Here is a 23,886-nt window from a genome sequence, read left to right on the forward strand (position 1 = left end):
AGCGAGGCTACAAATACACACAGCCGCTCTATCACGTGACAAGTACTGCTGCAACGTGCTACAGTTATGAGCCGAGTTACGCCCTGTCGCAAATTTTGTGAGGTGCTTTTTTTGATATTTAATGGATCGATTACATTTTTTTTTCTCTCTGATATCCGATCCAGTAATTTACGTCAGTATCAGACCGATACCGATACGTAATATCGGATCGGTCCATCTCTAGTTGCATATATTCCAAAAATGTGGTGGATAGCACGAATAGTAGCTTTCAAGCTTTGCAACAACATTTCTGGCAAGTTGAGGGCAACATTGCCCTGTCAAAAATATACTGCACACTTATGTGTACGTAGAGTTGTTCTTTGGGCTTTTGGGTCTTAGCCCCATCCTCCACTAACAACTACCCATCAGTAGATCTCCACAGGCATTCCAGTTCAGTGGTCATTCATTCATTTAAAAATAGGATGTCAGCACCTCTTTCAGTTCATGAGGCAGTCAGTTCATCACTGCAGCTGCATACATTCAACCATCCCACAATACACAGAAAGAAAAGTCTTGTAATCTGACGTGTTCCCTAGGAAACTGCTTCCCACTCCATCGCTAGCTGGAGTGACTTTTTTAAGCTCTTTGCTTGGATAAAACAAATATTGATCAGGTCTGTCATCACCTATTTCCTGTATATCTGATAACATAAAAACATGTCATATTACACTTAGCAGAGAACAGAAGAGAGCTGTGGAAAGACAAACAGACACTTGGAGTAAAAGATTCTCTTACGGTTCCTAAAGCACATAGATATTTCTCTTGAGTGTTCATCTCCAGTCTGTGACCTCTCGATTGGTTAACTTCCAATTTAGAATGATTCAGCACTCAAATGAAGTATAGAAAGCGTGGCTTTGGCTACACGCCACATGAAAGTAGACAGGTGGGACTGGATTCTGCACTGCATGCTCTGTTTAGCTCACTCTTTAGTTTTGTCTAGACTCACTGCTTACTATTTGTTGATCTTATCGTCTGGTTTGATTCTATAGCACCTAAGATGTTATGTGTGCCGAGCTCATCCAAATGGAATTGGGATTTTCTCTCAATAGCTATGAGACAGCGCATAAGACCTGATAAGGACTGGATACTTTTTTATTATGTCTTGATATGTGAAACTTTAAAACTGACAGAGGTATAATTTCTTTCTATCATGACTGTATAAATTTAAAATTAGAGTCAACATCAGTTTCTGTTTGTGTCATTCAGCATGAAATAACAAGGGAACAGGCGTCAGCTGCCCGTAAAACAGACTTACTATATATGTATAGTACTATACAGTGCTATATATGATTAAAAAAGTTAAAAGGTTAAACATCACACAAACTAATGAGAAAGCAACAATAACGTTACTAATGATTAGAAACATTATCTAAATTAAAAACTTTGCAGTTTTTATACATGGATTAATGGTGTTAATGGAAATGCACCTCGTAGCACTGATGTACTGATGATTAATGTGCACATGTTTTTCTGTTACTCAGCAGGATAAGGGGCCTAAAAAAGTATCTGAGCTCGGATGAAGTCTAAGATGACACGGTCAGCTGCTGTATTTCATATCTGCCAAAATCTTCACCGATATTTCATCACAGTTCCAGCTGACTAATGATCTGTGGCTATTATTCACTACAACTCACACAGGTCTTATTTTTGAACAATGAACAGTGAGCAGGATGTCCTCTATGTTATGAATCATACGGAGAATGCTGAGCATAGAAGCTTCAAATAGCCCCTGCAAATTCAGCAAACATTTGTGAGGGAAAAAAAAGCAGAGTATATATATATTTATGTATATATATATACATAGAGAGAGAGAGAGAGAGAGAGAGAGAATATATACAGATATATACAATATAAATGTAAATATAATATAAAATATATACAGAAATAAACTCACTTTAGTTGTGAAGATTAGGGGAATTTGTTACATGATTAGAGTTTATATGATTCTCAGGCGGTCTGTGCTGAGGAGCTGACAGAGAAGGGTGTAATGAACAAAATGAACACTGATCACAGCTGTTGTGGAGGCAGCAACACCTTTTTGCTGTGACCTCTGAATCCTGACTCTAACTTGAACCGTTTGATACTGTACATATACAATGAAATATAATATTTCTATGTCACTCACCCAGTTCTCTATATAAAGTGACTGCAGAAAAGTGAAATACTGCATGTTATCTTTTAAAACTAATCCCCCCAGTTTTACGACATCATTGTTATCCATATCAAATGATGGCACTTTTGATGGGATCAATTTTCTTCCTTTTGTATTTGTTTTATTTTTTCACGGTGTTTATTTTCCTCTTTTGTACTGAGGAACTCTTGCAAATTGTGGATTTTAACTATCTGTATTGACAATAGGTATAAATACCTGGATACATTTTATAGTAGCGATCATGATGTTACAGTAGTTCCATCACACCCTACCAACACAAGACCAATCTTTATCATTTTCTTCCCACAGTCACAGATGTTACATGCAACATTCATGCTGGCTGTTCCAATTAGCACAACGAGCTTCAAAAGGAAGGACGAGGCAGAGAATAACGTGAAACTGAATTATTCCCAGATCTAGTTAATTATACACCTGCTGTATAATGAAGTGTCTCAAACCAACAATGCATCCATAATGGTTTCATATTTAAAGAAAATTCTGCAATTTCCTTGTGTTTCATCAGATATTGAAGTCTTTAAAAATGCAAAAACACAATTCATGTCCTTAGAAGAGAGTGCAGACCAACATTAAACTGTCCTGTCAACCAAAGCCCAGGACGCCTTGCACGCCTGAGCTTGAAAGAAGAGGATATCTCCAAGTAAAATCCCCACAATACCATAAGACCACTCTTTGATAGTGCTCATGCAGCCTGGCCTTGCCTACCCACCCACAGAACTGTTGTATAACGCCTGAGAGTGAACTCTGGGTCACCCACATCTCAGTCTCACACTTCTCTAAAACATTTGGGAGTAGTAGTAATGTGCTCTGTGTGTTCAACAGTTCAACAAAGAGTTAAGATGCTCTTAGGTGAGTGCAGAGCGTGGCTGTACACAGAGTGGATGCAGTTAAGGGTCCTATGTGGTTATATAGGCCTAATGCAACAAAACAACTGTTATTAGAGGGATCCATTTGTTACACCTACACTTTACATTCTGCATGAGATCTCAGTCTAGATTTAGGTGTGTGCACTTTATGACGTATTAGTAGTTTGATAAACTGGACCCCTACAACTAAGATTTGAAACATAAGATCTATAAGGAAGGGCAGCTCGGTGGCACAGTGGTTAGCACTATTGACTCACAGCAAGAAGGCTCTGGTTTTGAACCCACCATCTAGCCAGGGTCTACCCTGCCTCTCGCTTTAAAATAGCTGGGATAATCTCCATCCCCCTGCAACCCCGAATTGGATAAGGGGAAGAAGATGGATGGATGGAGATCTCTAACTTTGGATTGAGGTTAAATACTGTATAAGGACATGACTTGCTTTTATCCTGCTACACCTGCTCATCTATACTGATTCAGTTACAAAATCACTCCTCCGCTGCATGCATCACTTAATTCATTCACTTCTAACGTCACAGGCAATAAAGCAGATAATGTTTGTAAACTGTTTAGGCTCTTCCATTCATCTGTCTTCATTCAGGTGCTCACAAATGGAAGTCTGTACTTGTGTGCCCCTCTCAGCATCTGTAATTATAACGAATGACCCCCTCAACAGCCTCGCTGTAGGCTTTTAGCTGTGATGGCTGCTGGGAATCCTTGTCCACTGATTGCGAAAGAGAATTCACTGCTTTGGACTATTAGTCTGACATGAAAAGATGTAAAGTTTCAGAGTGAATTAAACGTATAAATGTGTAGAGCTGCATGTCTCTGTAGTGTAAATCAAAGACGCGCAGTAAAGCTGCAGCATCTTTTAACACCCAAGCAGATAGGAAAGTGGGTGGCACAGCAAATAAATGACAGCATCGATTGTCAGCTGTCTCACGAACTGTCCTTTGTGGCTCTTTTCTTTTGCAGCTCTTTTCACAGAATTTCTCTAGTTTAATTACTGCGTGGTTGAGCCCATTCCTTGTTTTCGCTCGCTCATTTGCTTTTTGACCATGCTCTCACTTTATTCGTACCACGTGGGCCTGCTCACTTTGTTGCAGGTTCCAGTCCTCCTCTTTTTCTCATATGTTGCTATTTACCTCTTTCTTAAAGATAAAATGATAGTCCTGGTAATTGACCTGTAAGAGGTGTAAAAAGCTGTGTGGGCAGAGGGAATAAGAGAGTATACAACAGGGTAAAAATAATAAGAGAGGAGAGGATTAGAGACATTGTTTAAAAGGAAACTAATTACTTGGAAGTACTTTACCACAGTGTGATATGTCCCAGCACACACACTGTTCTTCTTTATTTGGCAAGTAATCTAACAGCTTTTAAGGTCATTTGTTCCATTTGCCGCTTGTGACTGTTCAATCCTGATTTTGTGTCATCTCAGCTACTATGAATGAAAAGCATGTTGAAAAAACTAAAACTGGAAAAAAAAAAAAAGGGGGTTGCCTTCTGGCTCATAGTCTGTTTTCAGTTTCCAGACCACAGTTACCACTTAGTACATGAATCTTCATAGAAGGTTATTGTTCAAAATGCTTTAAAAAATGTGATATAGTGAGTTTAATCTTATAGAAGATTACGGAAAATAGCACAAGTCATATTTTCTTGTTTATACTTAATAAATGATAAGTCACTTATAAAAAATGTTGCCAGTTAATTTTCTGCAAATCAGTGATCAGTTTATCTCTTCATGCACTAATTTCATTTGTAGAGTATCACAGTGCCAACAGTCGATAGTCACTGTGCGCTCCATGTGCACTTCTCCTGTGTATTCATCTCCATCGGTGCAGGACTGGCCCAAGTGTTGAAGATGGAAACATTACCTCATGGCTTTGATATTCAATTAGGTTCTCAATCAGTGTCCACAAACAATTAGATCACTCTAATAAATTATAGATGCAGTATAATTCATGAAACTCATTCATTTCTTTCCCCTATAGTTACCAGGGAAACTCCGAGTGCATCAAAGGATTCACGGTTTATGAGGTTGATCTCAAAGAATACTTTCAGTAGCATCAGGTGGGTGTTTAGTGACTCACTGCTGCAGATGATGTCTCCATTCTGCTTAATGAACATATACTGCAAAGCAGAGGAAATTGGCATCACCGCATTTCTTATCTCCAGTTAAGTAAATTTCACTGAATGAAAAGTCCATCGATTTGTTTCTCGTCCCACCCTTACACGCAGACATACTATGAGATGCAGATCAGGTAGGCGCCCGATCTGTTTTTTAATGTTTGCACATTCTTATCAGTTTACTTTAAACATCAGACACTGAGGCTGTGGCCCCAAAAACCACTGAAGCTCTTTCAACTATTCCAGACACTCCGTATAGCACATCCTACATACACATGCACATACACACAGCAGAATGAAGGGCTTAGCTGAAGGCTATCACGGCAGAGATGGACTTTTTTCTCAGCGGGAAGCAGAAATACAAAGGCTAACAGGCAACAGATTTAAACCATACAACCCCCACCCTCTCTCACACGCGCACGCACGCACGCACGCACGCACGCACGCACGCACACACACACACACACACACACACACACAGAGAGAGAGAGAGAGAGAGAGAGAGAGAGGAGGAGGCCACAGCAGTAAGAAGCTCCTCTAAAGGAACAAAAGCAACGAGGACCTCTAATGTTTCAAATTAGCAACAGTATCACTCCATGCACTGTAGCCTCCAAAGACTGATATCCGTCTTCACTCCGACTCCAGACTCCACTGCCTTCCTACAGAGCCCGGTCAGCAGTTTCCAGTCTTTGCCACATGCCACGTTCCATGCTGCACTGAATATTCCAGTTTTGAGTTGGAAAAGTTGTTGTTCAAAGCGCTGTGACGTGAAAGCTCCCATATTTCAAATGTTTTTGTTAATGCACTCTCAAAGCAACGCAATGACATTTTCAATACAGTATAACCATCTGAGATAAAATTCGCCTGAGAGGGCGTTATTATGAACAGATCATGATGAGAGGCAATCATGCTCAACACTAGCAGTGCTGAGGTTATTTTATTAAGCCTTCATTCTGCCTACATATACAGGAGCATTAGCAGAACTACTGCCCACCAAAACCCACACACATTTCCTGCTGCATACTGCCCACTCACTACAAAACAACAGGCTAGAGATGGTGAGTATTCAGGACACAAGAGCCAAAGACAAGAGAAATTCAGTATGGCATTTAAATATTAAATATTATTGTGCACAATGCCTTGGTAGTCCATGTAAAATATAATTTTTTTTATGTTTTGGAAACATGAAACTATCTGCATTTCACAGGACACTTTGTGAAAACACACTATTACGGGCACACTGTATGGACTGAACAACAGGCCTCCGAGTGTTCAGTCTAGTATTCTTATGCAGAGCAATCCACACAAGACTATTTTCTATGTTTTAATAATAATAATAATAATAATAATAATAATAATACATTTTATTTATGAGCGCCTTTCAAGTCACCCAAGGACACTTTACAATAGGATAAAACACTTAGTAAAACAATGGCAGAATAAGAACAATAAAACAAAAGCACAAGATAAAATTAACAAACAGTGGATTCACAGTGAATATGCAGATTTGAACAGATGAGTTTTGAGTTGGGATTTAAACTGTGGGAGAGAACCAGTGTTTCTTATTTCTGGGGGCAGAGAGTTCCACAGCCTGGGAGCAGAGCAGCTGAAAGCTCTGCTTCCCATGGTGGTGAGGCGGAAGGAAGGTACAGTAAGCTGGATAGAAGAAGAAGAACGAAGTGAACGGGCAGAACAGGTGGTGGTTAACAGGTCAGAAGACGTGAGAACACATTCAGCTGAAATAACAGAAGTTGCGGACAAGCGTTGCAAATCAATCCATGGCAGAGATCGATCTGGTCCTGAGTGTGAATGTTCCTGTTCATTCAAATCTGAATCCAAATAATCCAATTAATCCAAATAAATCCAAATAATCGAAAAATGTACCGGTGAGTAGCGGCAGCCAGACGCGCCAGCGTTCACTCAAGCCGGAAATCTTGATGAACAGCATGAGCAGTCCATCGTCTTATAACATGTTTTATCGTCTTTAATTAATGTAATGGGGAAATGTCATGGTACTGTGTCTTTGACCCTGTGTTTTGTGTTTGTGGGTTAATTTATATCCTTTGATTATTGTTATTCATGGTTTTGGTTCTCTTCATTGTTTTCTTTTTGTGTTTATTCTCAGTTCCTAGGATTTAGCTTTCTGTTACTTTGCCTTCCCCTGTTCCTTGTCTAGTCACTCTAGTTCTGTCTCCCCAGTCAGTCATGTCTCTATGTCTCAGTGTCAAGTCTGTGTCTTTGCGATTGCCTCCTGTTTCCTGTTTTACTTTGATAGTCCTTTTCTTCCCCTTGTCTCATAATGTCTGATTAGTCCCAGCTTTGTTTCCCTCCTGTTTCCCATTCCCTCGTCGTTCCCTTGTGTAAGCCCTGTATTTTCGGTTGCATTTTCTCATTTAATGGTAAAAAAAGCTTCCAGTCTTTTAAGCAAATCTAAACAACTCACCATGGGCACATATCACCCACCTGCCTCAATCATTTCAACGTGGGTATTTTTTTCTGAAAAGAGGTCTGACAGTGAAAACTAGCTTTACAAGCTAACAGCCTCACACTCTTGCTCTTTACTGTCAGTTATAATATTATAATAACTCTTCAAGAGGAATACACTTTCGTGATAACTGATTACGTGTGTTTATCTCATCTGATTTTCAAGCACAACACAAAGGAAAACTGTGAGATAAACAAAAGCAGTGCAACAGAGGTCTATATGAGGTCAGGAGAAAATTTTGAAAACAAACAATCTTGCTATTACTCACAGGTGGGCATCAAATTATGCAAACAACAACTCCAAAACCAGAATTTATCAGGCCTTCACAGCATTGTCAGCAGGGAACAGCCGAGGATATGTGATCATAAAACATCAGTAATCTGTTTCGTGTGCCTTGTAGATCCTTGCCAAATAAAACCTTCTGTGTAAATATGATGCTAGAAGTAGTTCTTAAACAGAATTTCTTCCTCTGAGAAATTTGACATCGTGGATCGGTTGGTGTCAGTAAAATTATGCCTTCTTTCTCATGTCCAATTATAAAACGACTTCAAAGTGCCTCAGAGCACGCCTGGATAACATGCAAGCAGCAGGTTCAGATTTAGTCAAGGAAATAGAAAGTATGTAATGCAGTCTCCTACTCCACCTCCCACGTTATGCCTACTGTTTGACCCGATTTTGAAGTCTAGCTGTTTTTGTTATCATCCATCTTTGGTCTGCAGTGTGCTGGTTACTGTATATATGAGGCAGCTGTGTATTTTTTGCAACAGAGGAGGTTAGAAGAGGGATGTAATGACTCACCTGCTTCTACCTTAAACCCAGCACCACCCATGGCCTACTTTACGGTCTATTCTTCCCCACAAATGGCTCCTTTCAACATCTATTCTTCTACCACTCTCCCATGATCCCTCTCACTCATGTGCTCCCTCTGTTCTCATGTCTCCTCTCCCTATTTAAATCTCGCTTGCCCACCTACCTCCTCTCAGTCTCCACTACTCCCTCTTTATTTGACTTGATTTGTCTGGAGTCCCATTTCCTTCCAGTCAGAAACTTTTAGTCTCACTTGCCACAACACCTCCCAAAAGGCCTCAAGAAAAGAGAAACTGATGATTGAAGTGAAGAGTAAAGTCAGTGTTAATGTTTATGTATAAGGAAAAAATGAAATATGTCTTTTCTGCTCTGTCAGGTAAAAATTGTGTATCTCCTCTTCTTTGTTCTTGTATAGAAAATATAGAAAATGTTAAAACGCCCTGGGCCTGTGAACACCTTGCACACCTCATTATAGAAAGCTAGAAATGGATAGTTGTCAATATTAAAACAAAGAAACTTCTTTTCCTGGAAAAGTGACATTTAGGTAATACGTGCAGGATTTCCCCCCAGCTTCTCAGTGTGTCACAGAGTGAAAAATGGACTTGAATGTCACACTTTCTAAGACTCTTCCAGCACAGACGGAAACGTGACTCTGCAAAGGGCTAAGACCACAGCTATACCTGTAGATTCCCATCTGTGCCTATCTATATCGAGGTGAAACAAATTCGTTTCATCGAATTCAAATTCATCGGAAATCTCTGATGTCTTGATCTGAAGTTTTTCAGGCTCTAGGAACACATACTGATGGTTTTCAATGGAGCAGCTGGCAGGAATCGTGTGTCTAATCCTGTATCAGGGTGGTAAGAAGTCTATTTATTCATGCCCAGTTATTTGCAAATCAATGCATTACATAATGTTTGTGTAATCAAAGTAAACCTCCTTATCTGATTGCACTACAAACCTCTTAAAGTACATTTAAAAAGAAGAAGGAAAAGAAAATGACAATAGAAGAGTCAAAAAATACAATACTATTACTTCCAAAGTAAGGTTTGTGCTCTCTAAGTGCTTCTTTTTTTCATCAGTTACAGCAAGTCCTCCAGGTCCTAAACAAACAAAGCAGCCCCAGACCGTCATACTACCACCACCACGTTTGACTCTTGGTATTTTATGCCAAATGTAACAGGACACAAATCTTCCAAAAAGGCTAACATTTTTCACAAATATGGCACGAGCCTTTGTGTTCTTTCTGTTCAGCACTGATGCCATTTTTTTCCAGTCTCTGTCTTAGTGTTGAATCATGAACTCTAACCTTAACTGAGGCAATGAGGCCTGCAGTTCTTTACATGTTGTTCTGGGTTCTCTTATGACCTCTTGGATGTGTCGTCAATGCACTCTTGGAGTCATTTTGATAGGAAGGTTCACAGCTGTTCCAGGTTTTCTCCATTTGTGGATAATGGCTCGCCCCATGGTTCACCTGAGTCCCAAAGCCTTAGTCTTCTTTGTATTCTTTTCCAGACTAATAGATGTCAATGACTTTGTTTCTCAGCTGGCATGATTTGTTGCTTTTTGAGCTCTTTTAGCCTACTCCACTTTGTCAGACATTTAAGTGATTCCTTTATTCGAGAAATCTGGTGTGGCAGTAATCGGGCCTGGCTGTGGATAGTGAAATTCAACCAATTATTGTAACAATAAAAAGGGTTTTTAATCACAGTTAATTCATGATTTAATATATGATTTACGAATTCAGGAATGGGGCAAAAAAAATTTCATTGTACTTTAATTACACATAATGGAATAAGATTATGTGTAACATAATGGAATAAAATGTATTGGGGGTAATCGTGGCTCAAGAGTTGGGAGTTCGGAAGGTTGCCGGTTCGAGGCCCGGCTTGGACAGTCTCAGTCGTTGTGTTCTTGGGCAAGACACTTCACCTGTTGCCTACTGGTGGTGGTCAGAGGGCCCGGTGGCGCCAGTGTCCGGCAGCCTCGCTTCTGTCAGTGCCCCAGGGTGGCTGTGGCTATAATGTAGCTTGAATGGGTGGATGACAGGTTGTGTAAAGCGCTTTGGGGTCCTTAGGGACTAGAAAAGCGCTATACAAATACAGGCCATTTAGCTTTGAAGATAGGTTTGTAAAGCTAGACCTAAGTCCTCAAATAAATAACAATGAATAATAAATATTCTGTTTCTCTTTCTTGCCCAGCAGCTTTAAAGAACCATTCTTCATCCAGACTGCCCTTGACCTTGGCTTTTAAATCAGTGCTGGAGAGCAGCTCAAAAAGTGCTTTTCCTAAACCCATCTGGCACTTTTATTCAAATCATACACTTAGACAAGAGTTTGAAATGAATTCTTCCTTCTTTTTTTAACTTGTGACTTTGCGATAGCTTGGTTAAATCGTATAGACATACACACTCACTGGGCATTTTATTAGCTACACCTTGCTAGCACTGGGTTTCAGAGCCGTCTAAATTCTTCATGGAAAACATTCAACAAAGTGCTAGAAATGTTCCACAGAGTTTGGTCCATGTTGACATGATGCAGATTTGTCGGATGCACATCCATGATGCAAATCAATATATCTTTGCCCCGCTGGATTGAGATCTGGTGACTGTGGAGAAAATTTGAGTACAGGGAAATCTTTTTCATGTTCAAGAAACTAGTTTAATATGATATGAGCAGCCATCAGGTGATGGTTTCACTGAGGTGGTAAAGGGAAGGACAGCAAGAATACTCGGGTAGACTGTGCCATGTAAACAAATGTACACCAATTGTGCCAAGAAAATAGCCTAAAATTACACCATCTCCAGCAGTCTGAACTGTTGACACAAGGCAGCATGGATCCATGATTTCATGATGTTTAATCCAAATTCTGACACTGAATGTCACACCAGAAATCATCAGTCTTTCCTCCATCTCATACTGTACAATTTTGATGAAGCCATGTGAAATGTAGCCCCATTGTCCTTTTCTTATCTGACAGGACAGACACTCCGTGTGGTCCTTTTTTTTCTGCGGCCAATCTGCTTCAAGGTTTGAGCCTTATGCTTTAAAAGATGCTCTTCTGCATACCTTGGTTTTGACGAGTGGCTATTTGAGTTACTGTTGCCTTCTGATCAGCTTGAGCCAATGTTTCCTCTGACCTCTGCCATCAACAATGCATTTTTCACCCTGAGAACTGCCACTCACTGGATAATTTCTTTTTTTGCCCATCCTTCTTAAATTCTAGAGGTTGTTAAATTCTAAAGACTAAGAACAGCACCAACAACCAAATTTAAAGTCACCTAAACAACGTTTCTTCCAAATTCACACTCGAGCCTTGAAGTTGAGGTGGTTGTCATGATCACGTCTGCTTCCCTAAATGATTTAAGTTGCTAACATGTGTCTGGCTGGATAGTTGCATTAATGAGCAGTTGGACACATGTGCCTAATGAAGCAGCCAGTGACGGTATCATTAATGTGATAGAGGTAACACTGGTATGTGGTAAAATTCTGCTGATAGCTGGGAAATGGATTGGGGGTATGTGACGTAATCGGGGCTGGATCAACTCCACAGTGAAGGTGTTAGCTGGCCTGGGCACCAAATCTCTCTAGAGGGAACATCAACATTATTTCCACAGCCGTTTGGCATGAGCACCTCAAATGATGACTCAGACTCACAAGGGCAGAGGCTCCGCAAAGCTGATGATTCTTCAGCAAGAGCATAAATGAACACGCAGCTGTATTCACACACATAAAGCAAAGGAAAGAGAAACTGTGCACAACCACACTGACTTACACACACAGCGTGTGCATCCACAGATGCCATCTCATTCACACTAACGGATGCAGAATGAAAAACACTCTCACCAGCATCTCTCCAGGGAGTCTTGTAAATAAGATTTCAATAATCCAAAAAAAGGGAAAATTAAAAATGATCGTATGTATTTGCAGCACGGTCAGCAACACGAACACATTTCCACAGTAATTTTGCTCTCTCACTTGGGTACAGTCTAATTTTACCCTCAACACATAAACCTTCTCTTCCAGTAACTTGTAAACCGCACTCTCCAAATGCGCTTCACATTGCTGGAACATAAACAGCGATACTTGAAATAAAACAAAGGAATACAACACAAATTAAACAGCTCCACCATAACCCAAACTATCTGCCATAAAACTGGATCTTCTTTCTCTTCGCCATCTGTGTGTGAAAATCCCATAACCATAAACAGCCCAGCTGGTAATCCATTCAGGGGCCCCAGAGTTTTAGCATATGTCAGCGGAGCGCAGAGCTGAGTGGCTTTAACAGGTCCTAGAGCGATTATGAAGGTCTGAGATTCCCTCACCTGGATGTAATGGGCCCACAGTCCCAGAAACACCCTCCTCTCCCAAAGGATAGACTCAGAAAGGGGCTGGGCAGATACAGACTGACATGTGCTGGGCAGATGTACCTGACTAAAGGGACTGAGGATCACAGCAGGTACACTGGCCTAATGTGATGTTACTCATGAATGATTCATCCTCTTTCAAAGACTATTTTTACAAAAGTGATGATGAATTGCAGCTTTTTTTCTACCAATTGTGGTGTTTTCAGAGGGTGTGGGTCCAAGTCTATTGTTAAGTCTGCCAGTATAATCTATACTGAAATGTCTTAAAAATAATTAGATCAAATTGGATTACATGTCATGAAAACGTAGATAGAAAGAACAGATATGTCAATTTATGGATCTAGAAGATTCATCAGGATAACTTTGGTGATTCGCCTAATCCTTTCTCCAGTGAGTGAAATGTATGTCACTGAATTTGCTGTACTCTAATACAGCATCAAAGTTTCACTGAATTTGATGACTGCTGTCTGCAGCAGCTGCTGTCTCTGGTGCTTTTTGCTTAAACGATGAACAAGAATGGTGAACATGGTAAACACTTTATCTACTTGATGGCATGCTGCACATGGCTGTCCACTTATAAATTTGTTTTACTGCAATCAGTGGTTAAAGACACTTTTTTTTTGTTGCTGCAATCAAAATTACAGCATTTCACAAGCCAAAATAATCAGATAAGGGTAAGGCTGTGTGCACATTCCTCCGCATGATACATAGTCTGCATGAGGCATTTTCACAGGCTACCACTGAGCTCATCTTGCATGCCGCTACACAGTCTGGAAAATTATTTTCCCTGAAGCATAATTGCATGATTAATACTTTCATTAGGCTATCTCTACCAAGTAATCAGTCTCTCCGGACCTTGCCAAATCCAGGTGAATAGCTGTTGTCCAATTAATAAACACTGCCTGCACTTTTGGAATGCAGAAGAATGATCCTCCATCACATCGTCAACACTCCAGCAGTTTGTCAATGTCCATTTTTTCACAAACTGATAACGCTGCTGTCCAAGGGCCAGTTTCATATCAGGCAGGGTAGACTGACTGCTTGATGAATAAGTCATCCAGCTGTTTCTAACAACCTCAACACACCAAAATCTTTCAAATTCTTCTGTTCCTTGTCATGTTGTCTCTCATCATCTAGCATTAGTCCCCAATCAAACGGGACAATTAAGTCATTGTGTTGTGTGTGTTGCAAATCATACAGCTTCATTATGTGGGCTAGTAGAGTGGTTGTGGGTGGCATTTCTGAAACATGAGGTAACTTTTGTTTTCCTAAATGAGAGGTGGCGAGTGAAGTCGTGTTCTTGCAGCTATCCAATCCTTACGAGGATACACTGATTGCTTAAATGGGTCATTTACACCTGGCGCTAACAAACACGCTCTACTTCCTATTTAACATTTAATAGAGCCTCCTAACACATGTCAGGTCAGCACTGTCAGGAAACGCCTACAGCGCTAGCAGCTGTGGGCCAACAGACAAGAACAAAGGAAGAGTAACATGACGATGTGATGACAGATGAAATGTGTCCCAGCTTTGTTCTTACTCACTGTTTTCCTTCTTGTTCCATTTCCCTTATGATCCTCTACTAATTGTTATCCTCCTTCAATATAACCTTCATTTCTGTCTGTTTTCCTCCCTAAAATCCTCCTTACTCTGTTTTCCAGCTGTAAGGCTGCTTTAATCACAACACCCACAAACTGCTGTTTAACACTGATTCTGCATAACGTAGTCGGGAAGGGGCAATCACAGTCAAAATGTGAAACTCACTTCACCTCAAATTAGGCAGAAGAAACATTATTGGGTGGGGTGGGGGTAATAGAAACAGCTGGTGCAACACTTACATCTAGTGGCGTAAGGTGAAATTGCACCTGGATAATCCATGTATAGACCAACACCAGCTCCCATGCATATGCCGCTGAACCACGAGCAAGAAATGACTGAGCCTCCTAGTTTTCCATCCAGAATCTCAGCTGCTGTGAGCACCCATGTGTCCAGAACAAGATGATGACTTCAACAGGAATAAAGCAGCTATTTAGCATCACTTCATCATAAGCCCAATGGGCCGTGGAAAGGCAGCAGTGACTTTTCCATGACTCCTCATGTTAACTGTGCCTGCCTGTCCTGACTCCTGGCTCTCCTTTGGCAGGGTCTTCCAAAACAAGTTCATAACAAGGCTGTTTCCTTCATGTATCTATGCTGACTTGCAAAGTTCTTCAAGGTAAACTTTCCTTTAAGTCATCATCTTTAGCTGCTGTCACCAGACTCTGTCTCATCCAAGTAGCAACTGCTTGTCCACTCTGACTCAGTGCTGCTTCATCAACTTTTCCTCACTTGCTGGCTTTCTGGATTTGTTATCTCGAATTTCCCAGAGGAACCCACCCGAGGGATTAATAAAGTTCTATCTTATCTTATCTTATCTTATCTTATCTTATCTTATCTTGCTATTACTATATGTGTTTTTGTGAGCTACAAATTCATATGGATGAGGATTTATTTCTCACATGACAAATGCAACAAGGAAGCATTGGTGACTTACAGGACTTTCCTTGCCTTTTCTATTCTCTCCGACAATTTAGTGCAACCAAGTCCATTCAGTCCATTCTGAATCAGTCATGCCACATGTCTTTTTCTTGTCCACTGCCTTGCTTTTCTCAACTTCCTTCCTATCAATCAAGCCCCAACCAAATCCCACACACACACATAAATACACACACAAATGTTTTGGCGATTTCAGCACAGATTTAAAGCCTGTCCTAATCCAGTAAACTGTGGTCAGACATGACCATCATTCTCTGTGCTTAGCAAAATTCACACTGGTCTTTGCTGTCTCCCGTATCTCATATGGCAGCCACAAGCCTCAATCACAATGTCCTCTCTGGATAGTAGGGGGATTTTTGCTCCCCTGACTAGATGCAACAACAAGGTTGTGCTGACAGCTGTTTGAAGTTGTTCTGAGGCGCGGACTACTGCTGCTGTGTTTAGGAAAAAACATTTAAAGGACATTAGGCGGCTTGGATCCGACTTCAAATGGAAACTCAATCAGGGTGTGAAAACACTCTGAAAACACTCTGCAGCAGCTCGCACTATTCACTGAGTCTGTTGGAGAGTGACAGGCAGTAAAAGTAATTATAGATGTGAAGATCTGCCTTGTAAACATAATTTGTGGTTGAGGCAGGGATCGGGAGATAGTTTGCTGTTGGTTGAGTTTGTTTGTCCAAGATCAAGACGGTAAACCTGACCTGGAATTTGATATATGATCAGGATTTGAGGCTGAGCTTCATTTAAAAAAATGCACAAAGAAAGATCCTGGGTTAATGAGTTGGTATTTTTTTTGACTGGGTGACAGAGGTAAAGTGATTTTGTTTGTTTTGGGCTGAGAAGACTTTAGCTGAATAATCTGGCCAGAGCTGCGCTGAGTCGACAGAAAAGGTTCTAACTGTAAATGGCTGAGTCGAAATAAAGTGGTGCAGAGTGAGCTACAGCCTTTCAGGTTTGGGATGGACTGGGGTAACGCTAGCTAGGTTGCACGCAGCTGGGTTGATGTGATTCACAAAAGAAGTTCATTTCACCTCTTAAGGGATGACAGAACAGGCCTGATGATGTCATCGTCATAGAAACAGCAGTCACTGTTTGAGGCTACATATTTGAGCCTTGCACTGGTTACAGGAAGCTGCAGAAATCCGTCAAAACTCTAAATTCCTTATTATAATACCTTTGAGAATGATAAAAATCCTACACCTCCCATGCATTCACCCCCCCACCCACCCATTAAAACAGCTGTGGCTACTCCACGGGCCTCTGATGTGCCCATGTGTATGTACACACACACAGGCTTGTGCTTCTGTTAGATCACACATGCATCAGTGTGCGTGTCATGACTGTGTGTGTAAGTGTAAGAGATCTGGAAGGGGGAGATTCGCCTCATTGCCTGCGCCACCAGCCGACTTCACCCGGTGCTGGGCTCAAAGCCGAGGAGCCGCTTTGGGCTCAGGGACCACAGCTCTGACTGGACAACGGTCTGAACAGATGCCTGCCACGTCGTTAGAATCAGGGACAGGATACGAAGCCTCATTTCTCTTGCCACCTGAGTTTCCTCACATTCGCACACACACACACACACACACACACACACACAGACACACACACACACACACACACACACACACATCTGTCTTAAAGCTCACACAAAGTTGTGCAAAGGCTGACATACTGAACAATTTGATATGTGCAAGGTGTGCAGACTGTTGAACCATGTATGTTCAACCGTGAACTATGAATGTTTTCAATAACGTGATCTTTCAGAAAAACTGACATTTTAAATATAAATATGCAACCCAATCCTGTATGCTTGCTGGTTTTCAGTTTTGGTTTTGCAGCATAAGAGATTTTTGGGTCTATTATTACTATTATTATGATTATTATTATACATCTTATTCTCTTAAAAACAAGTTTGGTCCCAAATTCAATATTGCGCATTTTGACCACAACTTTATTTGGACGACAGGTATCTCTCTGTACTTCCTAAAGGGAAGAAGGAATGTTTTTGAAAAGAAACTTTGGAACTGAAATCACATCCGAGGAAGATCAGTGCAGCCTCAACTGAATGTGTGGTCACTAAAGATTTGTTCAGGCACACAACCCATTGCCAATGGCCAAGGGGGAGCAGTAATCAATTAGGCTCACATGGTATTGCAGTAATTATGTACTCCAATTTACTCCTGGAGGGGGGAGAGGGGGGAGTTGGGGCTGCAGAGAGAGAAAGAGAGGAAAGCAGAGAAGCCCGGGGAACCATTTCATGCTACTCCAAACCACTTCCATTCATGTATCTCTCAGATCGTATCACATTATAGCACCAGCACACCGATTCAAACTGGCACGGAGGAAACCAGGTCCATATTACTCCCTAATTGGTCATTTCCAGGGGAAGCCTTGGTTTGCAAAACCTCCTTCCAGGATGGGGCTTTCTTAAACAAGCAGGGGTTTAAGGCAGAGGCTACATCTGGGCGGCAGGCAAGCCAACAGGCAGGCATTGATTGGGTCCGTCCCAGTAGTAAGGGAGCTGATTGCAGAGTAGGCAACACGTTACATCAGCTTTTGGTTTCCTATTTACCTTATGTCAGAGGAGAAAGGTATATACTGTAGGAACTTCAAAGTAAGCGGGCAGGGAGACGGACTGAAAGCATTTCAATTACAGTGTCCTTGACTGTGAAACTACACACAGTCACTGATGCTACTGATTATAGTGCTTGGGCCCCTTAATGTAAAGTCTGGACGGAATAGCTCCTCTGTATTGGGTATTTTGTAATGGGGGAACTTTGTATAACCGCAGTTTACTTGTGTGTATAACTATCTGTTGATTGCAGGCATATACAACAGGTATACAGAATCTTACACACACAAATGAAGTGGGGGAACCTGGAAATACTTTACCCGCACATTCAGCACCTCATGAGTGTGGATGTTTAACCTTAAACTTGATTCATTTCTTTGTTTTGCACTCGTGGAGGGCTTGATTAAAAATGCAGCTTTCTCTTTCACATCTTTTGCTCAGTCTCTTGACATTTCGTGCACGAGACCTTAAAAGTTTTAATACTTATCACAGATACATCCACTGCAGAACATGTGCAAAAGTATACACCCATACACATCTCTGTTGGGCAGCTTGGGACCAGGCTGCTAAGTGCTGCCAGATTTCAATCAAATGACTGGCTATTGGATTTCTAGCTGCAGGTTACTGGTGATGAGCCGATTCATATCTAATGGATGCAAATGGATGCGGTAATCCTGGTGTGACTCCCAGTGTGCATGTGTGTGTCTCTTCTGTGTGTGCACACACACCGCCATGTGGACGTTTCTAACAAGCCTACAGGTTCACATTTCTGAGCATTCGTATTTAACCGTCTGTGTGTTTGTGTTTGCTTTAGTGTATTTGTGTGTGTGTTTGTGTGTGTGTGGGTGACTACAGCGAGATTTGGTGATGATTATAATTAAATCAGTGAACAGGAGGTGCCCATGGATCTCATTTTCTGTCATATTTTACTGGCACAGGGGCATGTTGAGCACTGGGGGGCAGTGTATTGTAGGGCTGAATCAACCCACAAGGCCCATCAAGCTCTACATGGGTGAGCGGGTCCAACAATAGACTGACTGTTACAGTGTAAGAGCCAGAGCTCTCCTCACCTCCACCAGCGGAAATCACCAACGGAATTTCTACAACTGGCAAAGTGTTGAGTGAGGCAGCCTCAGCACGCCTTTAAAATAAAATCCATCCACTTCACACAGCTACAGTGGTGCATGAAAAATTAAAAGGTTAACCAAACATATGTGAGCCCGGACTGTCTGTCACACTCCACACAGGCCTTAATGAATATCATAAAATGGCTCTGTAATTTAATTACAGCATGAAGACACAATAAGCCAAGATTGGGCATAGGTTTTGGTGATTTATTACAAACATGAAGACAAGCACATAAACAACTCTCCAAAGCGGCCAAGAGTGTGTGCATGCATGCGTGTGTGTGTGTGTTTTTGTGTGTGTGTGTGTGTGTGTGTGTGTGTGTGTGTGTGTGTGTGTGTGTGTGTGTGTGTGTGTGTGTGTGCATGCATGCACCCGCTTGTTCGCCTGGGTGCCTCTCTACTGTAATAACATCGGCAGGTGGCCCAACCAGCCCCATCCTCTCTGCCTTCCCCCACTGTTCCACCGCAATGGAAAGCAGGTGTCCGACCCTGGTCTGGGGACAGAATTGAATTAATGTGCAAAAACAAATGACTCCATCAGCAGTGTCTACAAGGGCCACGGTGACAGGCCTGCAGCCTTGTACAGCCCAATGCTGAGCCCGCTGTCACCCGACACTGGCCAGCCAGACTAATATCCATACCTATTACACGAGGATTCATGGAAAAACAGCCTGGGCTAAAGGTGAAGATGGGAAGAGAGGGAAATGAGAAGAATGGACGTTAGGCAGGACAAAGCTGTATTCCTGAAATCACCTAGAGATCTCATTTAGCTGGTTAAGGTCTGTTTGTCTGTATTGAACATCCAAAAAATGAAGCGTGTTAGTCCTCTCGATCTGCAAGGCTTTGAGGAAATGTTTTGTCTAATTGGAAGCGACGGTAGTCAATACACAGGCGGGATCCCGCCCTAGAATGACATGCCCAACTCTAATATTGTCTCCAATTTCAGGATTACCCTGATAATAACTGAGGCAGCCATTTCCAACATACACACATGCACATTCGACAGGCACACAATACACACAGGCAGGTCTGGCATTGACATTGTGTAGCAGGGCACACAGAGTAAACGTCTCAAATCATTAACTGCATTGCCTCCAATGAGGCTCTCTTGGCAGGGTGCTCATGAGAACCATCTAGAGGAGCTGTAAAAATGACAAAGTCAATATTGAAGATGACTGCAATTACAGGCTTTCAGGGGACCAAGGAGTCATTGGTCTTCCTGGGAAGTGTGGTCACATTTATGCCATGAACTCTTCTCTTTATTTTGAGTTATAGGGGCTTAACCAGTACTTTGTGCTTGCCTTAAAATTTATCTAAAGTATTTTAAATCACCCTAAATTACGTGCCTAGTGTCACCTTTGCAGTTCCTTATTGTCAACTGTCTTGTCATTCTACAGTCACACGGTTAAAGTTTGTGCTCCACACAGTGAATACCATTCACATAAATAGTCAGCTATCAGCGGTAAGATCTAGAATGCAGGATGGCTATATTTACATATGTTTCCCTTCTGTTTCCAGGCAACCAAGGGCTTTCCCCCATGACGAACGCAAGTTTCAAGTGCCCCAGCAGTCACCCATCCTTGCTCCTTTTCAGCCCCACCACTACCACAACTACCACTAACCCCTGGTAATCTTATCATGTCCCATCATTATACCCCTCTCCCCCGGAAAAAAGCAGCCAGCCAGGACTGACGTCCCTGAGACTGCCTTGCCCTTAACTCGCCCTCTCAAAACTCTTTTCAATCATTTGGTGATTTGTAACAACTCTACGAAGTCCCCGTACACCCACCCCTCACGGCTGCCGGAGTTTAGACTCAACTTTCTGTCACTTCATACCAGCCAGAGGGAGCAGATGGGTTTGGATGGAGGCCACGGAATCCGACAATGCCCGAGCCAACAGCCAGACTTTGATATTAGGGATTAAGCTCCCGTCGGGATGGCACAACATGGCGAGTCAAAGTGAGGCGAGGCGGCCCCATAATTTCAGCCCCCTAATTTATGAAAAAATTTGTGGAATGACATCAGCAGCTATCAAAACAAGAGTGTGTGGGGGGTGGGGTGGGGTGGGGTGGGGAGGGGGGGTGTATACTGGGGAATCTCGCTGGCTGATTGAGTTGGGGCGTGGTGGTGGTGAAGTGCTTTAATGTTGGGGTCTATCGATGCTGCAGTCTGGCCAGTGCAGACAGACATGGGAGCTAAAGGATAGATGGGGATCAAATGGGCTGGGGTGGGGTGGGGACACCTCTTTCTCCTTCACCCCAGTGAATACCAGTGGCCCACTACGTGGGGGATGCCAGAGTTTCAAAGTGAGGAGGGGCTCAGGGGCATTATCAGCTCTGATAACATTATCTGGGAGCAAAGAGGGAACACGCTGGGTTGTGATTTATAGAGGCTGGAAAGGGTGGACCGTGGTGTTGGCCACTGTGTTACGTACACAGACCCGTCTGCATTTCCAGACTCTCACACTGTCCAAATATATCAGCATTCTCAAATACACATCAGACAGGCAAATTGTTCATCATACACCCTCGGCCCAGTGAGTTCATCTGTTGAGTTCAGCCATAGATCCAGCGGGATCTGTTGACAGGACATCAGCAAGCCAGTTTTGAAGGTGCCATTTACTTTGAGCCACTAAGCAGTTAATCAGCACAAATTTTGTTAGCAGTAAAGTTTCATTTGTTTATAATAAAATATACTAATATATTGTAGTTTTTTGCAGTAAAATTTGAAGTTTTAATTATAAATATAAAACAGTTACAAGGGAAGAAATCCAATGTGGAAATTCTGAGCTTTTTCTTAAAATGAGTTTCTCACTGTGGAGTACTTCTAATAGTATTGGCAAAAAGAAATGTTTACAAAAGCGAGGGTTTGATGGATTACTGAGCTACCATGCTTTCATTTCTCTGAGTTACCCCTACTATCTCTCATCGCTAAATTTATGACCTCCCTAAGAGGTCGCACATTTGGCATTCCCAGCAATGAAGAAGTAGAAGGAATGAGAGACAGAGAGAAAAAAAGAGTGAATAGTAGGTAAGGGAGTGCGGAAGAATGAGGGAGAGGGAGAGATAACAAGTGGGGGAGAAGTGCTGATGGCTATAGGTCAAATGCCTGAAAGCAGCAGTCAATAAAATGATAAGAAATTGCCCTAAGTGTGCGCTATATATCACAGCACTAGTCCTTGTCTAAGTGCCATGTTTTGACCATTGATGGAGGTTGTCTACTTAGAGGGCAGGTGTTTTTCAGTGTGAGTGAATAAAGTTGCTTTCGTTCCACAAAATGCTGCGATTGTTCTGGTTCTGCTTTTCACCTAAACTAAGGATCTCATATCAATCTAACCAAAGAAGAATCAGCTCTGTCTGACTCACTTCTGCTGAAAGAGAAATGAGGGCTGCAGTGAAATCCAGTCGGAGTCTAATGTAAATAACAGAGCAATCTATTTAAAAAACAGAGAGATTTATTAGTGCATTTAAACTGCAGCGTAGAAAAAGAAAAAAAAAACCTGCCGGGAAATGCTCTTTCCCTAAACCCCAACATCCATACATACCTACAGAAGGAGCAGGGGCACAACTGTTTGGCTTTCATTTCAAAACACTCTCAAAGCCCTCAAAGCCTTCTAATCACTGACTTACATCAAACATTCATCAGTCTGGCTTAATTACCCCAAATCAACTGGGGCTAAACTACATTTCTGCGCTGTGCACGGTGGAATTCACTTTCCAGATTGGGGCAAAGTACTTTAAATATCAACAAAACACCACACAAACTGTCAGACCAAATTAGCTTCTTAGCTCACTCTTTGTTTGGGCTTGTTCCAATATTTAATGTTCATCAAAAACACCACAATTAATTTCTTCAGTCTAATCATCCTCATCAGCAAATACTCAGAGCTGTATTCTGTTGGTGAAACCATTCCCACAGCACAAACAAAGGCATTTCAGCGGGAGTGTTTTGAGAGGAGGACTACACTACGCTTATCTATGGAAGCCCGTTTCCGCCACTAAAAAAAAAAAAAGCTAGTATCCATAACTCGAAATTTCGAGTTATTTTCTCGAAATTTCGAGTTATTTTCTCGAAATTTCGAGAAATATAACTCGAAATTTCGAGTTACTTTTCTCGAAATTTCGAGTTAGCTCTGCCAATCAAAAATATACGTGAATGAGGTCGCTTTCTTGTTACCCGGAAGCATATGGCGCAGGACCGCGCACTCAAAAACGGATCCCAACAAATTAAAGTATGTTTGCTGATAGTAACACCATGTGATTCAGCTAATAACACAGGGATTTCATCATTTGTGAAGCCAGGCTGAAAACACTCAGCAATCTGTGCATTCACGACTGGATGTAATACCGGTAGCTTAGCTGTAGCATTTGTAGCTGAGGGCTTCAGCTTCCGGGTAACATGGAAATGACGTCATTCACGTAGATTACTGATTGGCAGCGCTAACTGGAAATTTCAAGTTGCTTTTCTCAAAATTTTGAGTTAATATGTCGAAATTTCGAGATAATAACTTGAAATTTTGAGTTATGGATCCTTTTTTTTTTTTTTTTAGTGGCGGAAACGGGCTTCCATACTTATCGCTACCGTGACTTACACAAACCCCATGGTTGCTGCCTTAAGCACACCAGATCTACATGTGATTTCATTAAAAAGCTTTTTTTCAATGACACAATATGGTTATTTTAAGCTCCCAGCACTGGACGGGGTTAGCTGTGCTGTGTGTCGGCCCTCAACTTGAAACTGCACAGTAATTTTAGATAAAGAGAGAGAGAGAGAGAGCACCCTGAGGGGTAATGGA

General features: G+C 41.7%; 1 protein-coding gene across 1 annotated transcript in view; it reads left to right on the forward strand.

The window, feature by feature from the left end:
- kcns2 (potassium voltage-gated channel modifier subfamily S member 2) overlaps positions 1–21,111 on the forward strand; it is a 53,125-nt gene extending 32,014 nt beyond the window's left edge. Inside the window, exon 3 of the transcript XR_014279813.1 lies at positions 20,610–21,111. The gene's annotated coding sequence lies outside the window, so the exon portion shown is untranslated. The remainder of the gene's footprint in view (positions 1–20,609) is intronic.
- Positions 21,112–23,886: the final 2,775 nt, after the last annotated feature.

The sequence above is a fragment of the Aulonocara stuartgranti genome (assembly GCF_965226115.1).
Source record: "Aulonocara stuartgranti genome assembly, chromosome: 11".
Lineage (NCBI taxonomy): Eukaryota > Metazoa > Chordata > Actinopteri > Cichliformes > Cichlidae > Aulonocara > Aulonocara stuartgranti.